The sequence below is a fragment of the Diadema antillarum genome, unplaced genomic scaffold (assembly GCF_040938485.1).
Source record: "Diadema antillarum isolate AM-2024a unplaced genomic scaffold, OU_Dant_1.0 scf00000034, whole genome shotgun sequence".
Lineage (NCBI taxonomy): Eukaryota > Metazoa > Echinodermata > Echinoidea > Diadematoida > Diadematidae > Diadema > Diadema antillarum.
This window is the reverse complement of record NW_027270923.1, coordinates 509899-528482: the sequence shown is the minus strand read 5'-3', so window position 1 is coordinate 528482 and position 18584 is coordinate 509899. Positions and strand designations below refer to the sequence as shown.

Here is an 18584-nt window from a genome sequence, read left to right as displayed (position 1 = left end):
TCATTCTCAGATTGGTACAAATAAATTTTAAGTACATTTGACCAATGGCTCTGTAACCTATCATACCATGCACAAAGTTTGGTCCAATGTCGTGTCTTATATTGCTTTATTTCAGCCACATTATGATAAAAACCAAGATGCACCATGAAGTCAAAGTGAGGTACGTACAGTGTACTCTTCTTATAACGAACACAGTTATAACGAAATCCTGGTTACAACGAAGTAAAAATTCGGGCTGCAACGTTGTCCACTCTATGCTTTTTTTATTGTTCATTTGTTCAGTTATAACAAGATTTCAATATAACAAAAGAAAACTGCCGGTCCTGAGGACTTAGTCATAATGAGTCCACTGTAACAGGTGTTATCTCTTACAGGTTAAGTAAATTTCACTCTTTGTTTTGTTTCCTTACAGCACACAGAACTGTGAATCAACCTCATGGCATGAAATAAATCACCTCTTCCTGATTCAGTAAGTCTTCTGCATCGTCATCTGCAGTCAGGACAGCTGTAGGGTATGGGGAAAAGAATGACAGATTAAATCTACCATCGTCATTGACATGTATGCACAAATTGAAAGGTTCCCCAAGATCTCAACGAGTTACTAGGTGACTGCAGTTCAAACCAAATCACCTCTCATCAGTATTATTTTCTTTATACTTATGTGGGATTGTCCAAATGTTAATAGATCCTTCAATCGACATTCTGCAGTCTTAAAACTGCTTCTGTTGAGTAATACAGGGCAGGTTATCTGTGGCTACTTTGAAACTGTAATGAAGATGACAGTGCATCATTGGTGTGCTATCCTGTTGTATTTGCTCTGGACTTTTAGTATTTTATTCTTTCATCCCTGAGTGCACGACCCCCATTTTTTGGTTAAAACAAAAGAAAGAAAAAGAAAAAAAAATGAAAGTGGGTGGCCCCTTTAATTCTTGAAGAAACCATCTTTGTCAGCTGATTGTAGTGGTGGCAGAAAATTGCACTGAAGCCCAAAAGTAGCACCAGAAATATTTTTGGCACCCCCCCCCCCCCTTTTCGGAATTCCTGGATCTGCCCCTGCCGCTTAAAGGGAAGATAAACTCCACGAGCAATGTGGATTGAGTGAAAGCAGCAACATTAGTAGAACACATCAGTGAAAGTTTGAAGAAAATCGGACAATCGATGCAAAAGTTAGGAATTTTTAAAGTTTTGGTGTTGGAACCGCTGGATGACGAGACTACTAAAGGTTATGACGTATGAGTGGACAACAATACCAAGAAAATATAAAGAAAATTCTACAAAAATCAATTTTCCATGAAAATTAAAAATTCCATCAACTTGATATTGACATATGTTAAGGGTAGCAATTATTCCCCCTTCTTTCTGAAAGCGGTTGGTCCATTGCTCTTTCATAATTCTAGAAAAGCGAATTTTTGTTGAATTTCCTTTATATTTTCTTTGTATTGTTGTCCACTCATACGTCATATCCTCTAGTAGTCTCCTCATCCAGCGGTTCCAACACCAAAACTTTAAAAATTCATAACTTTTGCATCGATTGTCCGATTTTCCTCAAACTTTCACTGATGTGTTCAACTAATGTTGCTGCTTTCACTCAATCCACATTGCTCTTGGGGTTTACCTTCCCTTTAATGGTGCTACAGCTGTATGTGCAATGGTTCATCTGTAGGTGGGAAATGGGCTGAAGCATCACACCAGAATAGGACAGAATGCAGACAGGAAGGGTGCAGGTTTGCCAAGATTAAATATTTTTCTTAACATGCACCCACTACACAGGCAAGCCCTACAGACTATGCAGCGAATCATATCTTTGTAGTGACCACCAACCATTATCACTTTGTGTGCAGGAGATCTGTATTAAATGCCCAATCTGTATCAAGATGGTGATGTGCATTGCACACAGAATTGAAATAGACTGCAACCCATCATTTCTGACAATGGAAACGTTCCAAGCATACAAAGTTGGTCCTTTGTTATGTTGCACACAGTACACCACACTGTATATATCTGTAGCATTTGCCACACAAAACAAAAACAAAAAAATACATCAAACAAACCAATACTAAATATATAAACAACACATCTTGCTGATGGTTCAGTTTGCAATTGTACCATGTCGTACTACATGTACGTACCACAAAGTGCCACTGCAAACCATCAATGCTGACAACACACAACAGAGCTTTAGCAGCCATTGGAAACAACCAATCTTGGTTAAGAGTACAGAGCTAAATGTACAAAGAATTGCATGCAATGGTACATAACTGGTGAAAGTAATGAGTTTGACATACACTGATGAAACATTCAAGGAACTTTTTAACAATGTTTCCAGTGCACAAGATCTACATGAAGACTGCATGGCCCTTCATGCTTCTAGAGTCTCAAATTTTGCAAACATGTGAAGCTACCAAAAGATTAGGGTTGAAGTACATGAATGTTAAATGCTTCCAAAAAGTGCACATATTATGTGAGTAAATTAACTCTACTCAATATTTCCCAAGAGTAGTGGTATGTATTAGAATAACCATTCAGGAAACATCCCAGTAGCATGGCGATGTTTTGTTTTGTTTTGTTTTGTTTTTTCATGCATGTAGACCGCTTGATAGTGTCACCATACCCAGTAAGTCTCTAAAACTTTTTTTTCTTTTTCTTTTAATGCTGGAATGTAGTTTTCATTCATTTGAACAATAGAATACCAGCTCAGTAACAATTCAGTGACACTTTGTGACACTAAGTGACCATTTGTGACACTAAGTGACCACAACATGTAATGGTGTCTTTATTATGCACCTGCCACAGTATACTCAAAGCGTACTTTACCCTCTGGCATGCCTACTGCAAAGTAAAAGCAACATGCATACTGACATGGGCTACTCAGTCCTGCGACATGCATCTGAACTTCACTACATCATCTCTGTCAAAGTCAGTGCATTTTAATGCTTCACAGGACATCCTAGTGGAAATGGTAATGTTCTACAAAGCAGGAAACCACTCATGCTTCCCCTTTTTCCCCGACATGTCTACTTTGGAGGACAAAAATAATGTGCAGGCTATACAAGATGTTTAAGTGCAGAGCGTGTTATAATATGTGGTATATGCCAAGCCTGCAGTGAACCCACTGCTGCAGTGAAGGAAGCTTGTCTGAAGGACACTTGGTTATTTTGACAGTTTAGGAAGACCCCTATTAACATTTCCTTTCTTTTTTTGGCACAAACATTGTTGAACTCATCTGCAGATGTTATAGCTCAAGACTGTGTATTTCCCTGTTGGAAAACTACACATTAGGAAGTCCTGTGTTGCATGGCCCATCCCAATGCCCCCCCCCCCCCCCCCCCCAAAAAAAAAAAAAAAAATAGATAAATAAATAAATAAATTAAAAAAAATAAATAAATAAATAAATAAAAATAAAAAAAATAAATAAAAATAAAAAAATAAAAAATAAATAAAAAATAAAAAATGACAAATAAAAATGAAGTTTTCACATATTTGCTCTAACGAATAATATTTGGTATAAGACTCATATACTTTTATGTCAAATATTTGATAACAATCTTTCTTTCTGGTACAAAAAAACCTACTTTTTCATAAAAAGGATAATTGTGCATTTAGCATTTTAATCATTCTCTCTTCATCTTGAAGTGTCCTCTAGTCAATTTATTGACTAAGATTCTTTGGGGTAATCTAATGCTATGATTCAGCATTAAATAAAATGTGGTGTTAAAGGATCATGACAAATTTTAATTTATCTTATGAGATGTCAGAATAAAGTTGATCAGCCGCTTGCTAAAAAATCCACTGTACACTTGAGAAGACCTTGTTACAGGTGTATAGAGTGATATCAAAGAAAGAAAAGTGTGCCAGTTTCCCTGAAATCAAATTGAACTACAAATTCAGAAAATTATAGAACTTATTAAGAGTTGCACATGTTCTCGCAAAGTAGTGATATTGGGTCCAACCATAAATGCATATTAGATGAAGAAATGATGTGTTACTCTACTATTACTCATGTCAACTGGAAATGTGGAGTGCACTTCATGTAAGGGGGTGGTGCAGTGTATTTCATCGAGATCTACAGTGTAAAGACCCCAAATACCAAACTAGCTATAGATGTACAACTGTGAAGAAGTGGTGTGATGGTCAGAAATACAAATATGACATATTCACCCTCAGCATTAACATCACTGTCAAGGACAGGATCAACCCCGACAGCTGAAAGAACAGTTAATGGGAACAAATGTACAAGTGACAAAGCAAAATAATATTGCATTTAGGGGCATGCAGCATATGAAGGTTCATGAAGCAGACCTCCCAATCTGACTGAAAAATAGGGATAATCTGGCTCAAAAGTAGGATAGAAAGAGCAGTTCCCATACATTGTAGGAGTGTGTAGTAAAATCATCCAGAAAAATAGGACATTCTTGTTGAAACAAGAGCTGGGAATGGTCGAAATTCAGATTCTTTCCTCCAAATTCAGTGTGGTTGAGAGGTCTGATGAAGAATAAGATCGACAGTGAAATTAACACTGTGGAACAGTTTGTATATTTAGACTAAGACACAATCCATGTAGACAAGGGATGTCCTACATGTACATTAATTTCACTGAAAATACAAGTACAGCCTGTAAGTCAAGCTTCAGCAAAGTATCAGAAGCATGCAATCACATCTACGTTTGCACATTATGTGTTTGTACCCTGATTAAATCAAAGGTTAAAAGGGGAGGGGAAGAAAGGTGTTACAGAACAGTGAACCACAAAATATAGAGCAAACAGACACCGTCTCACAGATGAAGCAATTACACGTTGTACACACTGATTTTTTTTTAAAAAAATCAAAAAACTGATGAGGAACATTGCAAAGAAATACTTGTGAAGGGACATGACATTCACATAATGGACTTAGAACTGTTTAAAAATTGTGTTCGCCAGTGGAATTAAGGATGGTTGATTGATGGTACCAGAATGGATGATATACATGTACATGTCTTTCATAATGTACAAAAGTATGATCTGTTGGTCTACAAAAGGTAATTCTCACAATGGTAATGAACTTCCTTGGCTGTATCATGTTGTTTTTTTTTACTTCATTTGATTGGTAATGCATGTTCTTATTTATGACTTAAAAGTTATCACGGATACCTACCATCCACATCTAATGCAGCTGTGAGCCTTTCCACCAGCTCTGCCTTGTTCCCCTTTGAATTAAGGCCCCTGTCGGTCAGTTCCTTTCGTAACTCTGCAATCTGCAAGATTGGGGGAGCAAAAGATGTTACAGGTATGAAAAGATTAGAGGGGGGGGGGGGGCAATAGATGTTAAAGGGGCATAGTTCCGGTAGTGTAGAGGGTGCTGTTGATGATAGTGCCGATCACCGTCAGCATTGATACGAAGATAGCCGAAGTTGAGCTGTCGTCAAGAGTAAAGCGTGTAGGTGTTGCTAAGTAATGTTGCCTTCGCTGTCTTCTCTGCGCATCGCGCAGTCTGTAGTAATGCCAGGGTGCGTGCATACATGTATGTGCTTGTTATTATGACATCACAAAAGAAGTTTGCTAAAGCTGTCATCCCCCTCAGCCGAATCATGAGCCGAACTGTGATCGGACCACTGACTACAGTAGATCGGACTTCTTCGGACTCGGGGAAGTGGGCCAAAGCGTAAGCACTAAAGAGGAGTCGATAGCGTAGGTCTTTATAGGAAACTTGCGCCGTGCGCCCGCGTTAAACACCATGACTATGCACCTTTAAAGATATAAGAATGGGGGAATAGATGTGTACAAAGACCAGAGGACAGATTCAGTGTGAAGAATGCTCCTTTGCTGTTCACATAGTTTAGAACCAACAATTATCATTTCAAATCAATGGGAAAATTTCATGTCTGTAAGATACCCGCTTGTACCCTTACCATTACTTTGACTCAGTGGGTGTTGATATCATTTCTTTTGCTAATCTAGTGCGATCAATAACAATAGATAAGAATGCAGTAGCACCACCCCACCCCCCCCCCCCCCCCACACACACACACCTTTCTTACAGGCAAGTACTCCTAATTTCACTCACATTATACAGTATCATTTTCTTAATGAGTGTATCATCATAAGAAAGATTTCTCACTCCCTCAAACACTCCTCATGTTTAGTTTGACATTCTCTCGTTAAGCTTTGAAGGGGATGATATGCAAATTATCCAGCTCACAACTTTCAATCCACCAAACCAAAGCACAAAGAAAGTTTCATGACGAGCTTCAGAAACTGTCACTCCCGCAGGACACAAAGAATCAGCTTTTTCCTTTCACTTGCATGGTGTCACAAAGCTCCACTGATATGACATGGTACATCATAAATGTATTTGTGATAAAATACTCTCAAAAAGTTTTTTTTTAATACATGAATTTGTTGACCTGTTCTTCTTAATACAGTAGGACTGTGACACATGAACCATGGTGTCTATACAACCAATGGAGGCAGCCAGGCAATGAACCCCCAAGGGTGTTTCCATTTCTTTGCTTGATGCATTGATGGTGCATAATAATGTAGCCTACATTGTATCTATGGCATGCAGTTGCTATCCCTGGACAGGAAGCTGCAGGAACAGTAGAATGCTCTAACCTTAGTCTTCATATTATTTCAATTGGAGCCGAGCCCTAATCATGTTTTTGTTTTTGTTTGTTTGTTTGTTTTGTTTCGTATTTTTGATGGACACTCTTGAATTGAATACATTACTATTAACTATCTACATTGCATTGAGTACAATGCATAACTGTAGTGTAGACTACACTAGTTCACTCCAGTTGCACTGTCTGCCATGGCCCATAGCCATACATGCATGCCATGAGTCTGTCAGTCACGACTTTTCAGTGTTGGCCAATCCAAAGCCGAAGGCAAAGGCCAAAGCGAATCACCAACTTCAATGCATAATTGCACCAACCATCTCAAGCCAGGTCCAGCTTGTAAATTCTGTTATAAAATGGGTTAAAGAATGTAGCCAACTGGAAGCGCTGAAATGAGTCAGGTGTGCGTGTATTAATTTCTCACTAACATGCACGGTCTGACGTCACAATGTTTACACTAGCAGTGCGCACTCAATCAGTTGTTACAAGTGCGTCGCGTGCTACTACGTGCTGTATACGCGCTGGCAATCCTGTAAAACAACTTCTAGTTCGGGCTGCCGGCCGGCCTTTCTTGTGTGCGTAACATGTGTGGCGTACGTATACTCTACGTACAGTACTTATATGTGCGGGATTTCCGAGTGCGACGTGCGTAAATGTTTGGGCCCACAAAGGTACGTGAAAAATGCTGTTAGTTTTTGACCCCTTTTATAAAACAAATAATGCACAGGATTATCTTGTGGCATTAGTGGAGATGCAGCTACATAGTGCGCTACATCTATACTAACGCACTCTATCCTGTGCATCATTTGTATACTAACACAACAGTAAGTGACTAACAGTGCTACGATGTCGATGTGTACACTTAAATTTTAATTTACTTAAATTTAGATCTAATTGTAGGCAGGGCTGCCAACCTTGAGTGAGAGTTTGGCGTGAGACACTGCGAGGGAGTGGAGCGACCTCCTGGCTAGCGCCTGGCGGCCTGCTGTGCGGCAGTACGTACGTACATACTACATACACAGTCAGTGTATGTAAAGCGATGTAAAGCACACGTCATAGCCATACATGTACTGTATTTGGCCAAAAGTACAAGCTACGCTCACGTGGTATAGGTAGAAACTAGAAACCAATCGTAATCCAATAGCTTGTCTTTGCACGCGAGCCGAAAACGATTATTATTCATTAAGCTTTACACCCGCGTGGGAAAATCTCGAAATTTTGGGCTTGGGCATACCAATATTCGAAATATCAGAGAATTTGGAGATATATTTATTTTTGTAGTCATGTACATCCCATTTTGGGGGTTAAGCGTGAGATTTCGTTTATCAGAGTGAGACGGTCAAAATTGGTTGAATTGCGTGAGTCTCAGGCTCAATGCGTGAGAGTTGGCAGCCCTGTAATGTAGGTTGCTAGGTGAGTACATGTAGGTCGAGTAAATTTACATTAGGCCAACAGGTAACACTACACAGGGAGTACTTCCTCGGCCTCGGGCTTCAAGTACACAAGTATACTTATATGTGACTCTGCACCTTAAAACAAACAAAAAGTCGCCAGACATGAATTTTTAGTTAAGACCATATTCTGAAAGAACAGACTTTAAGCTTTAAAATGATGTATTACTCAAATCAAATGGACTCTCCTAACCTATCTAAATATTGGAAAGAAAGCACAAACTCAGGAAAAGTGTGAACTGAGAAAAGAGGCTCTGAAGTTCAGTGTCTATTCAAGCGCTTAATCTTTACCAAACCGTGCTGGCTGTGCGATGAATGGGACAAAAAACAGCAAGTAAACCACCAGAGTAACAACGATGAAGGGATTATAGACTAAACTGAAATTAAGCATGCCTCATTAACACATTCTGTCCGTAATCAATGCCAACTTTCAAAGCAGTAGCACTATCCTTTCAAAAGTTATTAGAGTTGAAAGTGAAGAGTGTTGACAAAGTTTTTCAGAAATGAAAAAGGGATTCTAAAGACACACCTAATCACACTATTCTACCAAAAATGTTCGAGATAAACTGCTATAAAACCACACTTTCCTGCCCGTTTTATGATACCAAATTTTAGCATAATGTAAAAGAAGACCCGCTCTTTCAGAAAATATGAAAAAGTCAAGTTCGGCTAGGTTGACCCATTTCATTTATTTTCAGTCCTCACGCAAAATCAGTGTGTGCGACTTTATGTTCGTTTTGAGGTGCACGGTCACATTGTATGTTCTAGTCAATTACGGCTTGTACATACATGTATGAACACGTACAACAAAACAACGTGGGCAAAATCGTGAACTAGGCCCCACCGCAGTGCGCGTGCACCCGTGCATTAGCAAGCAAGGGTAGGTCCTAGCCTGACCAGACACTGTGCTGCGCACAGGGTCTGACATGTGTTAGTGTTTCAACGTTGTAAACGACCGTCACTATTGACAGCAAAATCACATAAAATACCTTTTATTTTGTATGATTTTAAGAGTAATATAATTTGCAACACTTACCTACAGCGTATTTTCCTGATGGTTGAGTTGAATTCGGCGTTTTGTTGGTATCCAGACCTTATTGTTGAATTTTTCGGAGTAGATCGTGCGGTGGCATCTTTTCCTTCGAGAGCTTCACAAAAGCAACAAACTACCACGCATGCGCATTCAGAAGTGGTTGCTTTTTACGTACGCCCGTGCGCCCGTGCGTTTCATGTGTTACGTAAAGCTTGTAGTAGATCCGCGCGTGCTGCACCGGCAATGATTTGAACTTTTTTAGTCGGGGTCATCCGACTATCTCATCACTTCCGCCCCGACTACCTACGTTGTAGTATACGAGAGTGAATGCCATTCATATAACACGCAGATGAGGAGTGAAGCAGTAAGGACGTTTACAGACCTGATTTCAGCCATAGATTTCGGTAAGTTTTAGACGTAATTAAACAAAAAATCGCATACCGGTTATTGAATGATGGTCATAGATTACGATTATTCCTTATATTTTAGTTTTCCACGATTAATAAAGATATTCATGAAGGAAACAGTGAACGATAGCAACGTCCGCGAAGGAATAGAGGTGCAGCGCTGTCGCCAGCGCTGCGTGTAGTTAGGGTAGGTCCTAGGGTTAGGGTTTAGGGTCAGGTAGGGTTGTATTTATGGTTAAATTGGCCGTTAAATTAGTCGAGGGACATTTGATTTAGGGAGTCCTTCCGAGAATAAAAAGTTGAAGATCAAAGCAAAAAAACGGGAGAAAGATGCTATGCTGTGGAAATCGGCCCCACCGCTGTATTCAATCTCGCGTAAACGCCGTTTGGTGGGGCCGCATTCACGAGTATTAAACTTTAACTGTTATAGGTCTACTTTTATAGACTGTGGAAGGAAGCCCCACCGCCGTGCTTACCTCCCGATGAACGCCACACGGCCCGGTGAGGCTGAATTCACAAATATAAACAAGCGAGCTGCCGTAGTATTAGTACGGACACGCGGTGGTGGGGCCTATTTCACGAGTATGCCACAACGTGTTACTTGTCACTTTAAAAATCTACCAAGTAGGGCCTATGTTTAGTGTAGACCGCCTACCTACATCTACACTTCTAGTCTAGTCACTACGTGTACGCTGCAGCTGCAAATGCGGTTTTCAACAAACATGCAAGCCAGCGTGTGGGACCACACAAATAATCTGGGGAGTCAAAAGACGCGCTGCACAGCGTGATCATCTTGCCTACATCGCAATTTCTAGAAAGATTTGCAATTTCTGAAGTAGTGCAACATATGGATGGATACCCTACCTACACGTTGATACCCGTAAATCCTTTACATATGAGAGTATATTTATGATCACACCAAATGAAATGTGGCTTACCTTCAGCTTTTTAACAGTGCTTGCGTCCGCCATTTTGATAGTTAGTTTAGCGCCCTCTCCGGCAGAATTGGTCGCTCAAATCTTGTCTACGTTTAACTGTTTCCCCGTATTGGTATGTGGAGGTATCAATCATGCAAAAAAAAAAAAAATGTGTTCGTTGACTACTCAATGATCATTTTTTTTTCCTGTCTTTCCCCATCATAAGCGATAATTATCAAAATAACAGTAACAACAACAGCAATCATCATTTTCAATATCTGCACTGAGGTATCGTTTCACAAAGCAGTTTGTGCAATAATCGGAACAGGTAGAACCAAAGAATATAGCTATACACTTTGGGTAGAACTATTAAGTAATGTCAACACAAATTCATGAATACTTCTGGCTGCTAGTAACTCAATTAATTTGTAATTCCGGCCTGCACCAATGATCTATATAAAATTAGGCAAATTTACTGTTTGCGGCCCCAGTAGAAAAACCCATTACAAATCAAAGAGCAATTCAGAAATTGATGATAATTAAATGACTTAAATGGGCGTCAATATACAGCAGTATAATCGGTAATGTACTGGTACTTAAAGGGGATGGCTAGTAACTGATCAGTGGGAATCAGTGGGAATGCTGCAGGATGACTGTTCCATTCCTTGTGGGATTCATTGAAGAGTACATTATATATCTATTGTTGTGTGAAAATTATTTGCTTCAGAATGATCTCATATTCAAGTAATGTGCAGTTTAATGTTTCCAGGTGAGCATGCCTGGTCAGTGACGGGGCATCAATCTGCCTATTACTTGAATATGAGACCATTCTGAAGCAAATAATTTTCACACAACAATAGATATGTAATGTACTCTTAAATGAATCACACAAGGATTGGAACAATCGTCCCTCAGCATTCCCACTGATTCCCACTGATCGGTTAGGCCTACTAGCCATCCCCTTTAAAGATCATTAGTGAGTATGGATACCAAATAAACTTTCGAGATAATTGCTGCTTACACATGATTAATTAAACGTTTGTCGTAACATTATTGTTCCCCCACTGTAACATTTTCTTTTTTATGAAAATTGCGAGTCGATGGTAATGTTGTAGTGTTGTAGTTTGCGTCCACTGAACACAGGCAATCGTCCAAGATTCCGAGGTGCTTTTTTTTGGGGGGTCGTACTTAAAGATATAAGAGCGTGTTATTATACTGGGGGGGGGGGGGGCACTGGCGGGGGGGGGGTGTCTAAGTATAAACTGTTGTAGGTGTATTTGTGTAATTCTCTTGGTGGATCATAATCATTGTTGAAGACTTGTGACGGGTGGGGAACAGTCAGTCTACTATGGTGTCTTGCAAAAATTGAGTGATGGTCGAGCTGCACGTGTTCGAAAACAACACCTGCCTTGACAATCCCTATCAGATTTATTAAACCTCTTTTCAGCAAGTCTTTAACTTGTTCTCAGTTTTAGGAGGTCGCAATGAAATTTTGAGTAATAGAAGAGTGAATAAATTTCATGAGCGATAATGTTTAAATCATCAAATCCAGCCAGCGCAGGTGCACTAATCTTCTTCACAGTAACTCCACCGCGGACATTATTCTAAGGTTTCACGTTGCTTAGTGACAGGAGGAGGGTGGTTGCGTGACTGGCTGTACGCCTACTTGGCTATGATAGGACGCTGGCGACTTCCGGGGAAGGAGAGATGATACTAGGTGGCTGGATGGTCGCCTCAAGGGGACGTCCAGGCCGAGCGTGACCAACACGAGAGCAGCGCTTCTTCCTCAGTGGTTCTACGATTTCACCTCTGGCGCAGCCAGCCTGCGTCAGGGGCGTTGGATCTCCGATAGTCACACGGGAAGATCGTGTTCCGGTTACGTTGCGCCACTGAGGCGCCGAAATTTATACGCCCGACACCCGCTACCCGGACAATGAAGGATCGGTGATTTTTGCGTGGAGATGATTCCTGATAGGTAGCTTTACTGTTGAATGCAGTTATCTTTTGAGAATTTAAGTATCTGATCAATGCAACATTATTTCCTCATTTTACAATTGAGACAAATTTAACCTTTGGAGAAATCAGACATAGGCCGACTGATGTAAACGATGACATATAGGAATTCAAGACAAATCCGAATAAGACACCGCGTTATCTTACTATGGAGCTACAGTATTATAGCTCCATGGTCTTACCAGTCAATCTGCTTATCTGCACAGTTAATCCCTTGCATAAATATTCTGAGCATCCATTGTCTGGCAACATTCAGACATGAACATGTTGTTATCTCTGTCTGGCTATGTATATTCTCAACGACTCGCATGTCACATTTATCATATTGTTTCTTGTACATTCTGTTGAAAAAAAAAAGTGAAAATAAAGTTTAAAAGTTGAAAGTTTGAACATAGCTGTAAGCCTTCAGACACGCTCTTCGTGATAACAATGGATGAAGGATATCATTTTGCTGTTCTCCCTACGCATCAACATAGCTCCTGTTTCTTGTGCAAAATATTCCGGACGGTGAGTTCAGGAATGACATGAAATGGAACGAAATAGCACTTATTCATAAGAATTCTCCAGGCATAATGAACTAGCTTTCGATTCCAAAGCAAACCACATGCTAGTTCGAATGTTAAGCAGCAAAATCATTTATACAATAAATGACTAAACAATCATGTTATATTGTGTATTTTATGAGGAGGCTAACTTTGATAATAAGTGGAGGATAAGTTAATGTCGGCAATTATAATCATTATCAAAATTCTTCCGATTTATTAGCAATTCAAACAGAGAGTCGATGAAGCCTTTCTTTTCTAAATTCAATCCCAAATGCTTTTATGACGAATAACAGTTCATCTTGCTTCTGTTTTCTACCTCTTATCTCACCTCGCAGTGCAAGTTTGTCTTCATTATGGAGACAAGTTTCATATAGAGATTGATGTATGGCAAGATCAAACACTTGTTACATGTATTCCGCCCATCCCTATCACTCCTCTAACTTTTCCATGCATGTACATATACATTGTCACTATCCGTTATGTAGCCATTTATCTATATCTGTCTATTAATGACTCTGACATTTTCCCTCAGTGTTAAAACATACACGTTTTCCTCTAATCTGTTCACGTTTTTTTTAACCCGAAGAATAATAAAGAGCTGCAGTTGCGAGTCACGCGTAATTTGTAATGATAATGATAATTGATGACTGACGATTTACACCTCTTAAAATGCGTTACGTGCGTTGCGTGAGCAAACCATGCTGAGAGCAGTATCTAACAAGTCTAATATTCAAATTGTGTGATCACTTTGCCTAAATCGGGAACCGCGTGGGGACGGGTTGGAATCAGCAGGGAAATTCCCAGACTGTTAATTTCACGTGCACTGAACATGAATTACAAATAATGATCCTCAATCGTGATTCGTGCTAAACCTCTTTCAAGGACACATGTGACACGACTTCAGAAGTACTCACAATGAGCTGTGAAAATAAACCTGATATTCTGGGGGGGGGGGGGGAACCCGGATTCATTACCTTATATAACAGGAAATATAACCTATTCGTTGAAATACAGAGCCCCCTGTCTGTATCGCTCCTAAAGAGATAAAGCAAAACAAACTAACCGGAACAAACTCATAATAAACCCCAAAGAGGCAGCGGCAGTGTGTCTAACTACGAACGTATAATTGGGAAAAATACAATCGATATTATAATACTTTAAGGTGGTGCAGTTGTTTCAGTCCTGGGCACCATTTCATGAAAGTTATCAATACATGCTGTCAGCGTCTGACAATTTCTGCAAAAATTATCTTTTGTCTTGACTGGCGAAGAGGCTCTGATCACCGACTGTTACGATGGCGATTGTCAAAGACTGACAATTTGTCAGGGCCGACAATTTTCATGAAACGGTCTCCTGGTGTCTGGTATTTTAATATACGTTTTTTCTTCACATAGGCGATGTCACAGTTAGTGTAATAAATCTCTGCACGTCACATTTATCTCCTGTCCATAGTTATGTGTAAAATTTTTGCACATTTGACTCAATGGCAAGGAAAAGCTTAGAGATTAGTGCAGGAACACATTATCATTATCATCTTCGTACAGCAAATATGGCAACACACAAAAAACATACAGTGGCGGGGGGGGGGGGGAATCCACCAGTTTTTATTTATTTCACAAATACATCAATGCCTAGCAACAACTGAAAGCGAATTGATCCACTCCTGGATTTCAAAAACCGTTTTCAATTGCTAATTTGGTGCAGATTACTCATGATCCAAAAGAAAATAAAAAGAATATTGCTCAGGAAGAAAGTCTGTTTCAATCGACAGATTGTGTGGTAGCTGCAAAATAGCAATCATTAAGATATTCTTACTGAAAATGTACTCCAGAATCCTATATTATTTCAAACTTTCTGAGGAAATACCTCGTCACAATATGAGACAGCAGAGTAAAAGGCACGATCAGATATCTGGAAAGCAGGTCACAATCAATTCAGATGACTGGATCATCGTAAATTACCATAACAGTGTAAAGTCAGAATGGCAGCCGTGAAATGGATACCAGTGGTGTGGCTTACCCCACCGAGGGAACGCAGATTTCATTGCGAGTCATGTTGCCAAAAAGTCACACCCGCCACCCGCAAATATCCAACATTTGAGAGTAGTCTAGTCTTTGGGCAAGACTTATATCGTTTTGGTGCATATCAAAGAATTATGAACTATTTCTGTGATGCAACATTTCATCGTATTTTGTCACTCATAATCACGGTAAATCATACGACATAATTATTTGGGTGCTATAATATGAAAGAGTTATTCAACAATCCAACATTTTACCGTTTGGATCAACGCTCTAGTTATTTTTGAAAGTCTGTTGTAATAAGTAGGCCTATTTTAGACTGAGAAGTTAGAATTTTTCGTTGCCCATCAGCATGATGTGGTTTCACCCAGACACACTCCAATTACAGCGACACTTACGTATGCGTGGTCACACATGAGGTAGAAAACGAGACGAGATAGAGATTGTGTGTGGTGGTCGGTCAGAGTATGGTATCCTCAAGTCGGCGATTAGGATTTACATGCAGGATCATGTTTCTAGTTCCAAACCCTTGCGGGCGTAGTGAGTTTCATATTGGTGGGCATGAACACGTCCCCAGGCTAGTGCAGTGTGGTAGACCGTAACGCTGCCCCCGCCTGTGCTAAATATGGACTAGAAAACAGCTTGCGTAGACTCAAAGTAGAAAAAAAGAAGTTCTATAGAGAAGACAACTTTGTGAGACCAATCTCTTGTGTAATAATCAGAGCATTTGTTAGTTGTTTCATTTGATTCTTAAAGTGGGGAAGAGAACTTCTGCCTTTAAAGTTGATTGTGTTTGTAGATTTACGCCTTTTGATTAGAACAAACAAACAAACAAACAAACAAACAAACAAACAAACAAACAAACAAACAAACAAACCGGACAGAAGACAATCCTTCATTATTAATTAACGAGAAGACTATAAAAGCATCATTAACATTCTGTCTTTGCAAGTAGTCTTTTCTTCAAAATGTGGAATTTCATTTCCATTTTCTTCAAAATTCATTTTACATAAGCATCAGTCATACATAGAATGTGCTAAATGAGTATGACAAATCTCAGGTTAATTTGATAATTCCTTCATTTTCTTTGCATTACAGAGTTTTGCATCCTATTCTATGTCCCATTCATTGCACATAAATATCACAGCACGGTGAGATTTTTGAGAAGACCTTAAGAGTCAAAGCCTCTTTTCTCAGCACAAGCCTTTTCCAGAGGATGTAGGTCCTACTTTCTTTCCATTATTTAGATAGGTTAGGAAAGCCTATTTTTATCAGGTCCATATAATATTCATAATTTCAAAGCATCTAGAGGCTGCTCTTTCAGAATCCATGTCTGGCGACGTTTTGGTGTTTTTGTGATGCAGGGTCACATTTTTTCTATCCCTCCCTCCCCCTTCCCTCTCTCTCTCTCTCTCTCTCGTCTTCTCTTGTTTTCTTTATTATGTTTGGTTGAGATACGAACGAAAGAAAACACACGCTACTGCACGAACTCTTTGAAATATGAATGTACTTGTGAAACAATACTTTACTTTTTTTTTCATTCGATGCCCTTGAGAACGTAAACAATGGTCTCGCTGTCAAGAAAAAAATCAAAACTAAGTTTTCATCTATATTTTGAGTTAGCCTTCACGGCTAACAAGAGATATTTTACCAGTAGTCCGTACTTGTTACCACAGAATCATGAGAATGCTGATCATGAAAGGAGTGTTCAGAATCATTTGTGGCTTTGCTTAGTTCAGCGAAATGTCTGCCTTGTCATTCGGGAAGGCGAAGCGCCTAAAAGGCCATGTGTCTTGAAACAACCCCTTCTGAACTGGGCGCTCTTTGATCGATGCTGGCGTGCTAACATTGCCTCGGGAGTTTTCGCGGGACACAATGCAATCTTGTCTGAGATGTTATAGAGGGAGTGTGGTCCTTTGTGACGACAATCGATATGTCATATCGATTTGCTTATCTTTGTGCCTCAGTGCGTTGAGTTGGCGTGCCTGAGACATTGCTGTCTTTCTAAGATGTGAACACATTGTAAAACCCCGTCGTGTTGTAAAAAAAAAAAAAGTCTTTTCCCGCGCTCTTGTTCGAAGACAATAGATTCGAAGGAAGTGAAACCCGAGATGATCCATAAGGGATGCATGATGCGATATTCTCTTTCTTTACTACTTTCTTTCTTTCTTTCTTTCTTTCTTTCACTCCCTTCTCTCTCTCTCTCTCTCTTTCTTTTTCTATGTAGCTGTTCTACACATGACTGAAAAAAAAAGAACCTTCAGGGTATGGAGAGTTGAGCAGGTGACTTGGGACTGTGCTCTAAGATGGCTTATCAATGTATCATTGTGTTTGGTAATATTCCAAAACTCACTTGTGAAGGGGCTGGGGTGGCGGAGGGGTGGTTTTCTGTTAGAATGTAATGATAGATACCTACGGATCAGCTAGTATGTTTATTTTGTTGTTGTTTTTTATGCTTGGGAGAATAAATGCCAGAAACATCTATTGTTGAATCTATTGTTGAAGAGTAATATTATGAAGAGGAAAGAATGAGTGACAAAAAGGGTCATTATTAGGAGAGGGGGTAAGGAGAAGGATCCCTGAGATCTGGAGGAGAGGGAGGGGGTGGAGCACATCGCTGAAGGAGATCAAATCAAATATGGTTATTGAGAGCGGAAAGGCACAGAGATGAAATCATATTATACGTGTGTGTGTGTGTGTACGTGTGTGTGTATATGTGTGTGTGTGTGTGTGTGTGTGTGTGTGTATGTGTGTGTGTATGTGTATTAGACATGTTAGAGGAAGGAAAGAATAAGAGATGGATATAGGAGTGATACAATAAAACTAATTGTAGATTAGATTCGGAAATTCATTTGTTTTCGTAATCGAAATGTAATTTCTTAGTGACATAAGTTTTTCTGTTTTTGTTTTTGTTTTCACAGAAATGTATGATTAGGGGTTGTTTGTCCCTCGAAGATTCGTGGCGGGAGAGGCAAAATGCCACTGTGTCTTGTAGTGTACTTACGCGATGTAAACATTTATAACTGAAATGTATACGTTCTGTGAGATGTTCACAGTTTCCTACATCTGATGTTTCCCTTTGATTCGACAAGGGTTCGAGAAGATTGCGGGCTACAAAGATTAATGTAGTATGCAGTAGGAAGATTAAAAGGAAAGAGGAAGGAAAATAGAGGGCTTGAAGACTAAAACAGGGATGGAGATGAGCGGAAAATAATGTGAAGGACAAAAGAGAGAATAAAAGAAAGCTTAGAGAAAGAGGAGAGTATAAGAAAAAAATGGAGGAGGAAAAAAAATAGAAGAGAAGAGTAAGAAGGAGAGAGAGAGAGAGGGGGGGGGGGGGGAGAGAGATGGAGAGAAAGGGAAGAGAAGAGCGAGTCGTCGATGTAGTAAACTGGAATGAGTACCGCCTGGAGACAAGGTTCTTGCGATGTGGGGAAAGATTTCGCGGTGCACTAATAGCGGTGGAATAGGCTCGTCGCCTCCTAATCCAGCGCTCCACAAATGTGTTCTGACAAAGAGAGCGCGCTCCATCCGAAAGAGCTCCGAAGATTATCTTTAAAGCAACCCTCTCTCGAGAAATATCTAGCGAGCAATCTAAGATGTCT

The 18584-nt window shown here is 39.8% G+C and overlaps 1 long non-coding RNA gene across 1 annotated transcript; it reads right to left on the bottom strand.

Annotated features, from left to right (window-relative positions):
• Positions 1-457: 457 nt before the first annotated feature.
• Positions 458-10456, bottom strand: LOC139743532 (uncharacterized). The gene is made up of 4 exons (XR_011711764.1): positions 10422-10456; positions 5134-5233; positions 4159-4203; positions 458-505 (listed from the first exon to the last, which is right to left on the bottom strand). It is a non-coding gene; the product is annotated as an uncharacterized lncRNA (long non-coding RNA).
• Between the last annotated feature and the right edge of the window lie 8128 nt (positions 10457-18584).